The 15,750-nt window shown below is 39.3% G+C and overlaps 1 long non-coding RNA gene across 1 annotated transcript; it reads right to left on the reverse strand.

Annotated features, from left to right (window-relative positions):
* Positions 1-2,759: 2,759 nt before the first annotated feature.
* Positions 2,760-11,869, reverse strand: LOC311431958. The gene is made up of 3 exons (XR_014689724.1): positions 11,806-11,869; positions 9,944-10,067; positions 2,760-4,481 (listed from the first exon to the last, which is right to left on the reverse strand). It is a non-coding gene; the product is annotated as an uncharacterized lncRNA (long non-coding RNA).
* Between the last annotated feature and the right edge of the window lie 3,881 nt (positions 11,870-15,750).

Consider the following 15,750-nt stretch of genomic DNA (forward strand, 5'->3'; position numbering starts at 1 on the left):
ATTTGTGAGGAAGGCTGAAACCCCGGCTGCAAAGCCAGAATCCTTTGGCAGCATGGAAATCAGTGGGGCTGGATATGCTCAGCTGAGTGCCAGAATCTGGCATCCCTTCAGAGCATCCTTCGGTGCTGCTGGAGGCTACACCAGGTTCCTCTTCTCACCTAAAGCATTGCTACACTCACTTCTCTGATTTCTGAGGAACAACACTTGATCTATGTTGGTTTACAGAAAGAACCATTTAGGCTTTGAAAGCTATATTCCAGTCATAACTATTTCATAAAAGCTCTAACCAAAGGTAGACTACTGTACCTTTGTGACTTGGTGCCCTGTGTGGTTACACAGTGAAGTCAGTGGTGAAACTCTACAGCCATTAAAGTCAATAAATTCCCCCTGCAGAGCAGACAGCCTTGCAGTCGGCAAGCTTAGAAACAATCCATGGTTCAGAGGTCATCCAGCCCTAACATCCAAAATCTAGGATTCAAGAGAGACACAGAAGTCACATACCCATTCCTCCTGCACACAACTCAATAAAATTACAGCAGATTTCATCTCTGCAAATATTTTTCCAGAGAAAACAGAAAAGTCTTACAAGCAATTCCAAACCGTTTCATGCTTCAGCCGTATAAATTTGAGGTAATTCCATCGGAATTCACAGATCTCCAGAGCTGTAAAATCTGTATCAGTAATCATAGCATCCAATTTATGCATTTTTGGCATATCTACCAAGTTTTCTTTATGTATCTGACTAGACTTCTATGTGTAATTTAATCAAGAGAATAAGCATTATTTGAATTTTTAGACTAAATGATTGCATGTCATGGGAAATGGTTCTGGCAGGTGCACTTCCATCTAAAACAGATTTAGCTAGGGCATCGTTGCAACGATTGTTGGCACCTGGCTCTTTATTACATAACAGTCTAGCAAGAGTTATGGCAAAAAAGAGAATCACTTTTGGAGCAGATACATGCATGAGACTCTGGGTATGCGTAAACCCAACCCATCCAGCTGCATTCTAGGCATTAAAAAGTTATATATACCCACTGGAAGTGTACCACAATTCTGGCAAAAGTTCAACAACCTCTGAACTTATACAATCCCCAGAAGAATTGTTTAATAACCAGAGAGAAAAAAAAAATAAAAAGGTTAGCATATCAGTCATTTCTTGTTCTTATACAACGAGGTCTTTTTTAAGCAATAAACCTGAACTTTCACTATGAAAGCCCTAAATTACCTTTTGAAGAGAACACTTCCAGAAAACCCACGCTGAAAAACTCATGGAAGAAATTGGTCAAAAAGACAAAATGGAAAATTAATGAGCTAAAGTAAAGAGAAAAACACACAGCAATGGATGTAATATCAAAAGTACTAGAGAAGGGACAAAACCCTAAGAGTAAATTAGAGACTGTAAAACTGATAGCAGAGAGGAAACAAAGAAGTGCAATGACTTTGTGTACTCAATATGTTAACAAGTACTTCGCTGCTAAAAACTTTCAATTTCCAGTACATCAATTGAAATGAATGTATTGTGTGCTGAAAAACTCATGCCCCTTTCAGTATCTTCTTTATTTTAACAAGTTTGTCGAGCTAATGAATTACAGGTTCTGAGATGATTGATACTGTTTTGACTGTATTTCTGCACAGGCTTAAATGTTTATGAGAGCTGAATCAGCCTTTGTTGCTAAGTCTGAATAGTAGGCACTTCACACCTGATACAGAGACAGATGAATTTCACAAGATGTTCACAACTGTACAAAGCCAAGTGCTGTTTTGTGGCAAGATCTCACCAATCTGTTATTCAAACATTGTAGGAATCTTGGGGTCACCTACAAGGACCCATGTGTATTCACTTCCTTTAAATTCAAAGTGTTCACTGCTTCTTTTTTTTTTTTTTTTTTTGTTTCTGGTCACCTTTCAACTTTATTTTCAGTGCTTTCTTTGAGGCTTACTTCAGCAGTTGCTTTTCCTCTCAGGAAAGCTTTTACCTTCTCTATCTTTCCAAGGGTATTTTCCAAAAATCTCGTGTTCTGTTCCCTGTGTGGGGTAACAGCACATTAGTACCTGTTCTTGACTCTGCAAGACAAAAATACTCAACAAAAAGTTATTGTGATAACCATAGTCCATGTCAACTTCTATCTGCTTGGCCCAAAGTGCCTTCCTTGAAGGATCTCTTGTAATAAATGAGACCATTACCCACATCAAGTTCCATGTAAGGCTTACTGGGTGCTGGCTAGTGAAGTCAACACTTCAATGCCAAGACAAAGGCCTTGTCTTTGACTTAAGGCAGGAGGCAACTAGACAGTCTGGGGCCATGTCAATGACTGTCCCTTTTGGTATGCTGCTTTCCTCAACCAGTAACAAGCCATTTTTAGATCAGTAGGCACACGTAATTAGTATATTATTATCATTATTAGCAGTGTTAATAAAGCTGTAGTGAGAAGCTACAATGACGTATTTAAGATGTCAGCAGCTGTGTGGCACCACCAAAGAAAACTCCACCTGTGTTATTCTTCCTTTTTTTAATTCACTGAAGGATCTGGCACTGTGATATAGCTATCAAGACCATTCTGGCTTCTTCCATACCTTTTCTAATAGTTATTGAAAATCTGAATGTTCTAATATCTTTTACATGAGACAATTTCTTTCCAATTGCATTTGGGTTTAAATTTTGATCCAGGGTACAGTTTTTAATGAGTAATAAACACAAGTGGTTAATAAAAAAAAAAAAAAAAAAAAGCATGGCATCTAGTAACAGCTACACTGAAGTCAATAAACACAGTTTATTAACTGTGAAATGTCATTAATTAAATTGTATTTACACATTGTTAACAATACACGTATCCTTTTCATACTTAAGTTGACACTGTTTTCTTACTCCTCTGCAGACTGGTCTCAAAATGATAAAACAGGCAATCACTTAGATGAGGACTTGATCCTGGATTAGGGAGAATGGTTTCCATCAAGTCTGTATTTCCTTTTCTTTACCCATAGCTGAATCCAAGACAATCCTTCTGATCTCAGCGTGAAGGACTTGATTTTCTCCATCTCAGTGCTTCTACTGAGTGTTGTATACAATCACAAAAAAGGGAATGTTTTTGTTGTTGTTGTCATTGCTGCTTGTTTTTTAATTTTAATACTTTCAGTAACACTTGATCTTTTCATTTGTCCATTTCCAGACTTGCAACCCATCTCCTAACAACCACTATTACCTGTACTATGGCTTGGCTATTGCTCAGTTAGGAGTATCTAGAGGTTTTGTACAACACTGCAGCCTCCAACTGAATTAGCAATAGCTTCAGCATTCACACTACTGACTTGTCTGAGCCTCCCAATTCCTGTTCCTCTCAATGCCATGAACAGCAAGTCAGGATCAGCCAGACTTCATATATGAAACAGCTGTGAAGTCAGGCCTATTATCCTGTATCTAGGGTAGACAGAAAAGATGCATTATGTAGCCTGAGCATTGTCCTTTGGATAAGACTATTCTAGATTTTATTTCGTATTTCCAATTATTATTATTTTTAACAGATAGTCTTCACACCTTGGCTATTATGTGTCACTCTTTTATTATATAATTATATGTATTTTATTGAAATATGCATTGTTCTCTGGCTCCTTTGTCAACATGTGTTTTTAACTGGCAACTATTACTTATCCCTCTAAACTTGTCACAGGTGTGGAAGTTTAGGCAGGTGTGTGCTATACCCAGTGCTATACATCTACCAGCAACCAGAGGAAATTCTGAAACCACAAATTTGAAACTGTTTCCTCATACTGAAACAAAGTTAGAGACACTGTGAGGTTTATATTTTTCTTAGTCCAAGCCAGGCGTCGTTTCTTTTTTTCTGCTAAACAAAAGTCAAATCCTCAGCTTCATTAATATAATTTCCATGCATTTAAATGTGAAAATTTGAACTTTTTTTCCAGGTCATTCTTCCCCTTTTGTCTTAACATGGTAGATCTGCCTCATTGATATTTCTAAGATGTCCTGTCCTCTGAAGTCTCAGCATGGTTGGTGGGTTTTTTTGTTTGGTTGGTTTGGTTTGGTTTGTTTGTTTGTTTTTTCCTTTGGTTCTCTGTTACTCAGCTTCCAATATTTCATTCTACCAGGTGCAACAAGCATGCTACTTTATCCATCTTTTGAACATTTGCTTCTAATGTACGCCTGGCTACCTGGTGGTGTGTAGCTGACATTGTCTTTAACATGCCTTGAATCCATCTGTCTGTTGGGCCATATGGTTGTAATTTATTTGGCAGCCGCCCTCCTAATCACAAATGGAGCAACCTCAAGTCTCTTCTATTCCACAGGATGCGGCAGTTCCTTATTGCAGCATTAGGATTACTTGGAGATTTTCATCTCAGGTTTTCCCTTGCTGCTTTACCTCTCAGAGTGGTCTTCAGCACTCAGTAGTCCTCCCTGGGGATGTCCAGCAATGCAGAGCCTTCGCTGAAACCCTGGCGCCAGATGCAATCATTTATAATTTCTCCTGCAACATACAGACCCGAGTCATAGCCAGTTTCCTTCAGAGAAACATCTGTGCTATCAGTGCCCTAGCAGCTGTGCTGGCTCTCTTGATTTAAGTTGGAAATATTTCTTTCAATTGGTGAAACTATCATAAGATGATCCTTGTTTCCTCACACAGTCTGGGATAAGAAGGATCTATTTCACACCTGTTTCATAGTCTAGAAGTCTTACACTCAATTTATTACTTTTGTATCTGGACTGCTGGTATATAAGATATATGCTTCCTAACACACATCTCTACATCGTTTATCCTAGACCATCATACTCTACTCTGTAAATTCATCAAGGTTTTGTTTATTCCTGAATTTCCCTGAAGATGAACTTACTCTGTCAACCTGTTCAATGTGTGTTCAGGCACAGTCCAGCTTTTACACAGGTCTATAGACTTGTGGTACCCTATCTCTTTCCATCTCAAGCTTTCTCCTTCCACTAAATCAGAGAGGGTTAGGTCCTGTGCTTGCAATGCTATCTTGACTAAGTTCTCTGTCCTTCCTGCTTGAGATGATGGATCAGGTTAAGGACTTCTTGGCCTTGCATGCTGAAGCTGAAGGAGGTGTACTCCCTGCTGACTGAATGCCCTTCCAGACCAAGCACTGGTCCTGCACCACATAATCTGAAGCAGGATACTGGCACTGGTTGATCCAGTGGTATGGCTTTTAATGCTGCCACTTGTCAGCTGGAGCATACAACGACAGCAATTTTCTCGTGATCGTTTTGTTAGTACTTACACTCACCATCGCATATGTCATGTGAGGTGCTCCCTCTCCACAGAAATTTGGCCCACCCACAAACCAACCAATGTGCCCTCTGCTTTTTGTCCTGCCACTTTAACAGTGCCATCCAAAAAAGGTGACTTTGGTGGTTTTGGTTTGGGTAGGAAGCACTCATAGTCTTCCACCGCTTTTTCTTCATCCATTACCAAATCAAAGACTGCTGAGACAGATCCTGACTTCCTATTGTGACCCCTCTGATTGGGAGAGCAAGCGACAACTTGGTTAGCCTGGTGTTTGATACATGACCCTTATGAGCCTTTCCTTACAACTGATGCAGAACCAGGTATGTCATAAGCTCTTGACATGCCATAGATGATCAGATGAGAGAGACACACATTTGAAACATGAATTGCTAACTTCCAGTTACATCTTTTATGATAATGTAAGAGGAGATAACTGCTTCAATTTCAAAACTAGAGTTATCTTAGCACTTGCACCTTTCTTACATTCAGAGAAGGAAACTGCAATCCTTCAAACCTCTGGTCATGAAAGGTTATCTGTCTCAGTTCACTTAACTTTCAAGCCCACCCAGAAATGCCAAATCTGTTGCCAACATGATAAACATCAGTAGTGGGCAGTCAACAGCTGAGATAAAAAAGTCTGTCCTCTAACAGACAAGCTTTACTGGAACATATACAACTAAGCAGAGCTAAGCAGTGATATGTAGTCTCTGTTAATAAAATCTCAGCAGTCTGTTGGCCAGATGTCCTGTGAGTCTTGAGAATCTGGAGATGGTCTACAGCAGAGATCATGTAGACTCAGCTCCTTTAAGTTCAAAGCATTCAGAAGTTCAAAGCGTTCACAAGTTTTCTGTTCTGGTCACCTTTTATTAATTTTTTTTTTTCAGTTCTTTGTTTAAAGCTGGTAATGCCTCTGCTTACCTCAGAAGTCACTTTTCCTCCCTCCGCTGTTGCATTCCTTTCTTTATCTTTCCAAGGAGGCTTTTCTTGGCTTTCTTTATCTCACTCTGTTTTGTTTATGGATTCTTAGATAACACAATGGCAGCAGCTACTCTTCTTCAAGAGGAGAGGGGGAGGAAGGTTCAACCATAAATTACTTATGCTAGCTGTTGCTTATGCTGGCTACATGCTACTTGGCTTATAGCCTACTGACTTAAAATAAATCATAAACTAATATAAATTTGGCTTTAATTGTTTAAGTCTAGTCACACTAGCTCATTACTAGTAATTCTTGATCTTCCGGTACTTTAATGGATATCAATAGCTTCAAAATCCAAGCAAATTAGGGCCATGAATTCCATTTATCTGTTTTCCTACTGATTGAAAGGATTCTTACGCTATAGGATTTTACATTACATAATCATTGTTCGTGTTCTATCATATCATGTTATCAGTCTGCTTTATAACTATTTACCATTCTCTTCCTTTTGTCTGGGGATTTTAATCAGTGGTAGTTTCAGTCAGAGATATACATCAGTGTTGGATGATCTAACCAATATCCTAATTATTGGGTGTGTTTGGAATTCTTGAATTCCACAGTCCTGGATTTTTTTTACATCTTCTTTAGAAAAATTCTTCCCTGACACTTTTCCATCTTTATCTGGCATGAGTAAGATCAAGGTAGTGAACTCCCTGACATCTTCTGAAAGGAGGACCTATACAAAGAAATCATTCTTTTTTTTTTTTTTTTTTTTTTTGGCAGCCTGCTCATCCGTCTTGACTGTTTGCTTAATTCTTTGATAGCTGGTAAAAGAGACACCACTTCCTTTATTCATTTGCTGTTCCTAATATACTTTAAGGTTTCTTGTTTTTTGTGTTAATGCCTCTGAATAGTGACTCACCATACTTCATTTAATTAGGAAAAGAATGTGAGGTTGAAGTAGTATGTACTCTAGACAACACAAAGAAGCAATTCAAATATGTAAACACATGTTCAAACACATGAAGAACAAGAACATGACTGGGAACAGCTGGCGTGGATTTACCACTGGCAATTTCTGCCAGACTAAAGTGATAGCTTTTTATGATGAAAAGATCGGCACAGTTTACAAGGAGAAAGCATCAGGATGTTTTATATGTTGACTTTAGCAAGACCTTTGCCATGGTCTTCCATTGAATCCATACTTCCAAACTGGGGAGAAATGGACTGGCTATGGAGATGATAAGGAGGGTGGAAAATTGCCTGGACTGCCAGGCTCAAAGAGTTGTTATCAGTGGCACAAAGTCCAGCCAGAAGCCATTTACTAGTGGCATCCCTCTGGTCTCAATACTGAGGCCAATACTGTTTGGTGTATTTATTAGAGACCTAGAGAGCTTTCTCAGTAAATTCACAGATGATATTAAACTGAGTGGAGTAGCTGATATGCTGAGGTAGAGCTGCTATGCAGACAAACTTCAACAAGTTTGAGAAAAGGGCTGGCAGGAATCTAATGAAGTTCAAAGAAGCCAAATGCCAAATCTTCTAACAGAGAGGTAATAATCCTATGCAACAGTACAAGCTGAGAGTCAACTGGAAAAAGTAGTTTTGTCAAAAAGGACCAAGGCTGGTGTCCTGGTGATCACTGAGTTTAACACCATCATACTGCAGCAAGGCCACTGAAAAGCCACCAAGATGGTTGGGGGCTGGAGCATGAGACAAAAGAGGAGAGGCCAAAAAAACTGGGTTTGTTCTACCTGGAGAAACGAAGGATCGGGGGCATTAAAACTAGCAAATCAATTGACTAAGATGAAGAAGGGACAAAAGTTGTCCAAGTAAAAAAAATAAGTAGATTTCTCAGCAGTGAACCTGAAGACCCCCTACTGATTTACACTGAAATGGGAAAACCTTCTGTGGGGATTCTTTGATGTCTGTTATAGACAGTAGCCTTTCCTTTGCTGAAGTCCTGAAGAGATTTTCTTTCCTCTGTAAGGATTTCTGTTTTTTCACACTAAGTATAAGAACACAGTGACTGTAAAACTTCTATCCATTTATTAAATTTGGTAGAATTTGGCCACTGGATTCAAAAATTAATTGGGAAAAAAAATAAGGCACTAAGGCATATATATTCATATGCCTTCACAAACATAACACAGAGGGGTTCACACACACGCATATGCCTGTTACCATGTCTCATTTCCTTAAGCAAGCAAGATAAAAATACCTTCACAGAAATACACAAAAGAAGTCCAATGGGTAACACCCAACCTCAGCACTTTCATTAGAGAAGATGATTTTTAACAAAACAATAATTTAGGAGCAATTATTAATATTTCATATGAGCAGACTACCCACCGCCTACTAACAGAGCCTGCACACTATACTATACTATAAAACTCCAGGAAACAACAAGAAGAAAAGCAAGGTAAATCACCACCTTTTATTTATGCTATTCATACTCTTCCAATTATGAAAATCCATTTAAGGGATGACGATCCCAGCAGGATTACAAAGGGTCTGTGTCAGCACTTCCAGCTGTTCCAGCTCTCCCCAACAAACACATGCAGTCACTGCTCTCAATTACTCAACGTTCATTACAATCTCCCCCACTTCCAACTCCCCACCTAGCTGGAGAGGACTCCAGGCAGTAATATCCTCCTCTGCCCCCATGACCTAGGACAATATGGGACAGGCCACAGTACCACCTGTGCCTGCTATCAAACTCATACTTCTAGCTGTGCCCATGAGGCAAGCATTAAAAATAGTTGGCAACATTGACAGCTCGAAGTCAAAAATTCATGGGAGGCTTTTTAAGCTGCTTGGCTGTGTTTTCACTCAGTAATTTTGTGCCTGTGCAATTAAAGAGCCCATCATGCCCAGCCACCAACAGATCTTCCCCACTGCCTCCACGCTGCCCTGATCCTTTTGTCACTGGAACCTTGGGATCATCCACCTGAGTCAGAAGAGACTGTGGGTGGTGATATTCATACAAACCAGACCTACTGCTGGCACTGGGCTGAAAGGTTAGCTTCAGTGTGCAAAATGAAAAAGCTGGAGGTCCTGAAGCATGTTGCAGCAGTGAAACTTACACTGATGTAAAAAATGATATGGTTGAATCACTGCAAATCTCTATTGTGAACGCTGTCACTGCCACTTAATCTTAGCTTATATCTTCTTTGTACCGATATCTATCAATCCAACCCAATTTTTAGTCAATATAAAAGGATATGGACAGATAAATTTTCACAGATTTATCTAACACTATGACTTAAAATCGGCTTTGTTAAAGTCATGTAGGTTTTGAGGGTAGAAAAGACATAAATTGCTAGAATGATCTTTCTGACTGCTAGAGTAGAAAAATTATATATTCTAAAAGAATACTAATCATCTAAAAGAATTCTAAAATTATTCTAAGTGAAAATTATCATCTCTTTGGGAGATGAAAGTTATAAAGGAAAGCTTCATTAAAATGCATAATTAGGTACAGGAAATACAAAAGACTGATCATAAAGCAGCACAAACTAAAGCCCTGAACTACCAGCGGTATTCCTGAAGGATTAGCCCAGAGTCTTAAAAAGGTGATTTGGATTTGATCAAGAGATTCTAATCTAGTGAAGAAAATGAGTAAAATTCAGGCTGCATCTACGCCAATGGGAGATGGGTAACTGAACTGTTGTAAGAAATTTATCCTACACGTATGATATATAGTGAAATTGGCATATTAGCATTCAGGATGAAAGCAGTACATATGCAACTTTAACTTATACTTACTTACCTGCTTTTCTATAATGTCACAGCATGAAGAGTGTTCTTCCTCCAACCTTCCCCTGATCTACCAGCTGCCTTGAATTCAAGTCACCACCAAAAGTTCATTTCCTTTTATTTTTCCTTTGAGAAGTCTAGGGCAAGAATAGTAATGAAAAGAAACTGAACTCCTGTATTTCTGCCTGGGTGCATACCCATGTACCACTTTATTATCCTTCTTTCTTCTCACGCATTCCCTTTTATCTAGTTTTCTAGCATATGATGGACATTTGTGTCATTGTGAATGCAGCTCCTAGGACAAGGACATGTTCTTGTTTTTTAAGGTGCCCTCATATTCTCAATACTCACAAAAATATGAACGATAATATTGCACAGCCATATCTGGCCTCTTAATATTAAATCTTTATCACCAATGGCATGGCCAATAGTGTAAGTCTGGGAAGTTAGCATGGAGCTTAGTGAGTAGAAGGACTGACAAAATAATACTTTCAATAAGTTTATCACAGAAATGAATTAGGCTGACACAAAACATAACACTTTGTTGGCCAGTTAAAATAAGTATAGTCATTAGTTAAGTTGCTTACAAAGCTGTAACTTCACTCTGTGTTCAACTAAAAGCACCTTTAACCGTCAAGCTAAGACAAAGTGTGTTCAAGTTAGTTCAGACAACAGCAGTTCTAGAAGAGAGCTTGTAATTGAGGGTCCAGATATCATTTCCCAGAGTAAATGACATACTAGACAGATACTTGGGGCACGCTAGGATATAACAGTTTATTATTCATAACATATTACGATATATTTCCATCTGCAGTTTTTCCTACTAGAATGACAGTGGTAGAGTTGAACAGAGCATGGTCTATAGGCATTTTAGCTAAACTTAGATAATTTTCCTCTGTTAATATCACTGCCTATTACATTTTGTGTTTTTTTAGAAACACTTTTATAAAACTTTGATTTTACTAGTTTGGTTTCATTCATTTCATCTCTCTGAGTAACTTCTGCAGGGCAATTAGTAAGACTTCCTTTTAAACAGCTAAGAGTAAAGTTTTTGTTGTCTATATCACACAAGTCCCCAGTACTGTGTGCAGAGCAATGTGTGTCTGACCTTGTCCCAGGTTACCCACAAAGTACTCCTTCCTTTAAGGCATGCAGTAAATGCTCTGCACATATCCACAGCAAGCTTGCTGAAATATGAGATTTTGAATTGGGTGGCTAGGCCTTTTGTGTAAACTCTTGCAGGGCTGTCCTGCACGATATCTCCACTCATACATCCCCATCAACTGAAGCGGAATGGACCTGAGCTTGACTTTCTGTCTTTGTAATATAGATCTCAATGAGATATTCAGGATTCTATGCTATTGTGGTGGTTTAAACCTGCTGGACAGCTGAACTCTACCACAAGCACTCTCTCACTCCCCCTCCTCAAAGGAAAAGGGGACAAAATACAATGAAAAGGGCTCAAGGGTTGAGATAGGACAAGGAGATCACTGCCTTCCTTCCCAAACCGATCCTGCAGGGGCTGCCCACAGGCAGCAGCTCTTCAAGAACTGCTCCCACACGGCTCCATCCCACGGGGTCCAACCCCTAGGAGCAAACTGCTCCAGCACGGGTCCCCCACGGGTGGGTGGCAGCTCCCCCTAGCCCCCCTGCTCCTGCAGGGGTTCTCCATGGGCCACAGCCTCCTTAAGGCCACGTCCACCTGCTCCACCGGGGGCTCCTCCACCCACGGGGGGGCTGCAGCGTGGAGATCTGCTCCATGTGGGACCCATGGGCTGCAGGGGGACAGCCTGCTCCACCAGGGGCCTCTCCACAAGCCACAGGGGAGCTGCTGCTGCGTGCCTGGAGCACCTCCTGCCCTCCTTCTGCACTGACCTTGGGGGCTGCAGGGCTGGTTCTCACTCCTCACTCTCCCAGCTGTTGATACCCAGCAGGTTTTTTTCCCCTTCCTTAAATATGCTCTCACAGAGGTGCAAACAACTTAACTTACTGGCTCAGCTCTGGCCAGTGGCAGGTCCCTTTGGAGCCAGCTGAAACTGGCCCTTATCTAATGTGGGGCAGCAGCTGGGCTCTGCTCACAGAGGCCATTCCTGCAGCCCTCCTGCTACCAAGCCCTTGCCATGTAAACCCAATACAGTCATCTTCTCTGCACCACCTCTGTAATACAACGTCTTTTTACTTTCCATGAGCATTTGAGGTATTCTCATAAAACGTTTCATTGTCTCTGCCACAGCATGTAAACCCTCGCAAAACACATGGGCATCTGTGCCAATCTCTGAAAGTACACATTTGGATGGTACAAGAGTGCCTCTTTACAGTGTGTTACTTTAGATAGAGAGCTGCTCTGTTTGATTTAAATATTTTTTCCTTAACCTCAGCCATGGATGGCTCAGGATGCTTACTCTCTCTTTTGTTTAATATTCTGTTTTAATAAGTCTATTTCTATTTTTCACTAAAAGTGAGCAATTTCATCCTTCTGCAGAGCTGTCCTTTTCTTTTACGTACATATATTAAGTCTAATTTGCAAGTATATATAAAAACTCCTTGGGGAAGAAAATCAGTCTTATCTTAAACTACACAGTACACTCCACATATAATATTTTTCTAAGAATCAGTGTGTACTTCCCTACCCATCATTTATTAATAGGCTTACCATCTGTATTCAGCTTTAAATTCCACCAATTAATAGACTCAAGCCTGGCAACATTGTGGGTACAGCTTTCATAATGTGCAAAATCTGATAAGCAATTCATTTTACACTGAGGAATTTAACCCAATACCAAAGAGATTGTAAGAATAGATTTGTTGCAAAGACTTAAAATAAATTGATTTAGTTGGATGAGACAACTTTCACAGGCATTCATTTAAACACTAAACTTCACTAGCTGCACAGAGTTAACAAATGTGGTACAAAGCTCTTCAACTCCCACACAAGCTGACTCACACAAGATAACAAAACTATTAGTTCTTGAAAGAACTCTATATTTTTCTGTATTGTTCCAATGACTTCTCCGGTTTCGAGGGGCACAATTTCAGAAGTGTACAGTACAGAGAAAGTGATGTTTGGAGATGGATGGGTGACCAGGCAATAAATCAAGGAAAAGAATCCTGGTGACAAGTGGTTCATGTCACCATCCCAACTGCAAAATTCATCTGAAACTTGGTAATTTATCCAGCTGCATCCATTATTTTTCCCACTAGCCAGCAGCCCATTCCAAAGCAAGCTCAATCATTGTTGTTCAGTTCCTTCTTTTCACTGCATCCCTCTCATCTCATCTTTTTTTTGTTTCTGTCATGTCAAAACTTGTGTCACATGTACTCAGTTAATTTGCCCACACTGCTCATTTGTGGGTCCAAATATCTTTTTCTATGACTCATGTGTTTTCTTCTAATACTTTTTATCTCACTTGCTCTGCAGCAAAAGATTTTTTCCTATGAATCAATACCGACCTGACAAAAAAAAGTCTGAAGTTCATGAGTTGTAAATGTCAAAATTAGGTCTGATATTTTTTGTTTTTCTTTTTATTGGTATTCTTTTCTAACCAGATCATGTTTCATAACACTAATGAGAGTCCATACAGTTATTTCTAGGAATGTTATTTCTTTGCTTTGTGTAATACGTCTGAATGTGCCATTACCAAAAGCAAAGACTTACAAAGCAAGTAGCACAAATGCAGCCGTGTGTCTTTCTTCTCTCTGTTTTGCCTTGCTAGGGCCCAAATAGGTATAAATAACAAATAGAAAACAACAAAATCCTTGGGTGTTCTGGTCCTTTAGGCTATGTCCATGCTGGGGCACCTTGCAGCACTTCCAGCTTCCTTGGGCTAGAATATGCACTCCACAACTTTAGACTTGGGCAAAAGCAGACCCACAACAGTAGCTCCTTCACCCTGACATCCCCTGTTTTCCCTGTAGTGAAAGCCAGAATGCATGAGTCAGATCTGCCAGTGATCTGAACCTTCAGGGGACTGTGACTACAGGGTGCTGCTGTGCCACATGCACCAGTTCCTTTATACACATGCATTAGAAAAATAAACTAAATTATTCAACTGTATGGGATGAATTATGTCTTGTACAGGTAGCTCAGTGAGATAGCCAGGAATGCCACATAGCTGTCCAGAATAAATATGCTTTCTCTTATAAAAATAAAGACTACCATTTTTGTGAAAGGAAGACAATGCATTGTAAGGCTCAAGTAGAGGGTTGGGGGAGTTTGAGAGACTCTGTGAAAGAGATGGGCAGAGGAATCCAGGCATCACCTCTGAGAGAACAGAAATTCTTTAATGAGTCAGTCAGGTTCAGAAAGAGCTTGTGGTATGTCTGAAATGTGAAAAGAAAGAACGGACTGGAGAAAGAGAAAATTGAGTTTGGATTAAGATTAAATTTGAACTCAGAATATAATTTGAATTGAACAAGTCTGAATGTGGTTAAGGGAAAATCACAGAGAGGAGAGAGTGGGTATGCAGCAGGCTAGGCACCTTTTTCGATCAATCCTGTCATTCGCATTCCTGTGAATTCTTGGATTGGGCTTGAAGAGGCTGAAGAGAAACAAACAGAACTCTGTGCTGATCTGTACATTGAGATGTAGAAATAAGACTAACTGCAACTAACACATGATCTATTGATTAGATGCCACCAGATGATGAACTATGAGCTAATGGCAAGCTATTACCCAATTCAGTCTAGGAGCAGTGGAGTAAATCAATACATAGAAAGTATCTGACATTTTTTGCTGCTTTTGGGAGGAGGAATACCTGCAACTTGCTACATTCATTTAGGTATATACAATAAAGATATACACCTTAAGAACTAGATTTTGCTGTTAGATTTCATGGGACAATTAAATGTTTTCTGACTTTGGTGGGCTGCCTGGACCATGATTATAAGGGCCTTAATCCCAGAAGCATCAGCAACTTCATTGCTCAATCTACACAGTGGATTTCTGCCTGAGAGGTAAAAAGATAAAAATCTGTACACAGGATGCAGATAATAACTGAACTTTTTCATAAGTGGAACAACCAGCTGGAGCATGTGGTTTTCATCTTGTCCCTTATGCAGAGATTAGACCTTGTTGCCCTTTAAAATTAATGAATTTTGACAATGTTTATGACATTATTTCTAGAAGGTGGAAGAAGATTATTTTTGTGATTGTCACTTTGAATATTTGAGGAGATAGCTCTCTAAAACTGAAAATCCAAATTGTAGAATCAGCAGTATCAGTGACCAGACTGTCATATATTTCAGTGCTGAGAATAAGTATGATATTGTCTCTCCAGAATTTAAAGCCTTATTTAGATGATAAATATGAAAAGTAAGACATCAGTTCATAATACTATGGCTTCCAATTAACATCTTTAGTTGCAATAAACTTTTTTCATGAGAGAGCTATTTGATTTTTCTACTTCATTAACATGGTGAACTATATTTTTAAATATTTAGGTTAGATTATGAAAGGTGAAGAGAGCATCTTAAACTGTCTATCAATGGCCAACTTGACTATGAGTCTATACCATATATTTTAATCTATATCTTTCTTCTTTTTTTTTTTACATTAAGTAATTTAAGAATTGCTATAAGAAGGTGATGTCCATTTAATACGCACAGTATCTTTTTAAGAATGAAATTAAATTGTGGTTTTGTTTCAGAATGCACAGTAAGAACAAAATAAATATATTATCTGAGAGAGTATCTTTGTAAGAAAGCATGATCTGCTATCCTTCTTCAACAGGATACCAGGAGTATCCTAAATCCAGGCCCTCCTCTCTTTGCACCAAGCATTTGGAGGATTGTGTCCAGTAGGGTATCCCCAGTACAAGACAT

This window comes from Aythya ferina, assembly GCF_964211825.1.
Source record: "Aythya ferina genome assembly, chromosome: 2".
In the NCBI taxonomy this organism is placed as follows: Eukaryota; Metazoa; Chordata; class Aves; order Anseriformes; family Anatidae; genus Aythya; species Aythya ferina.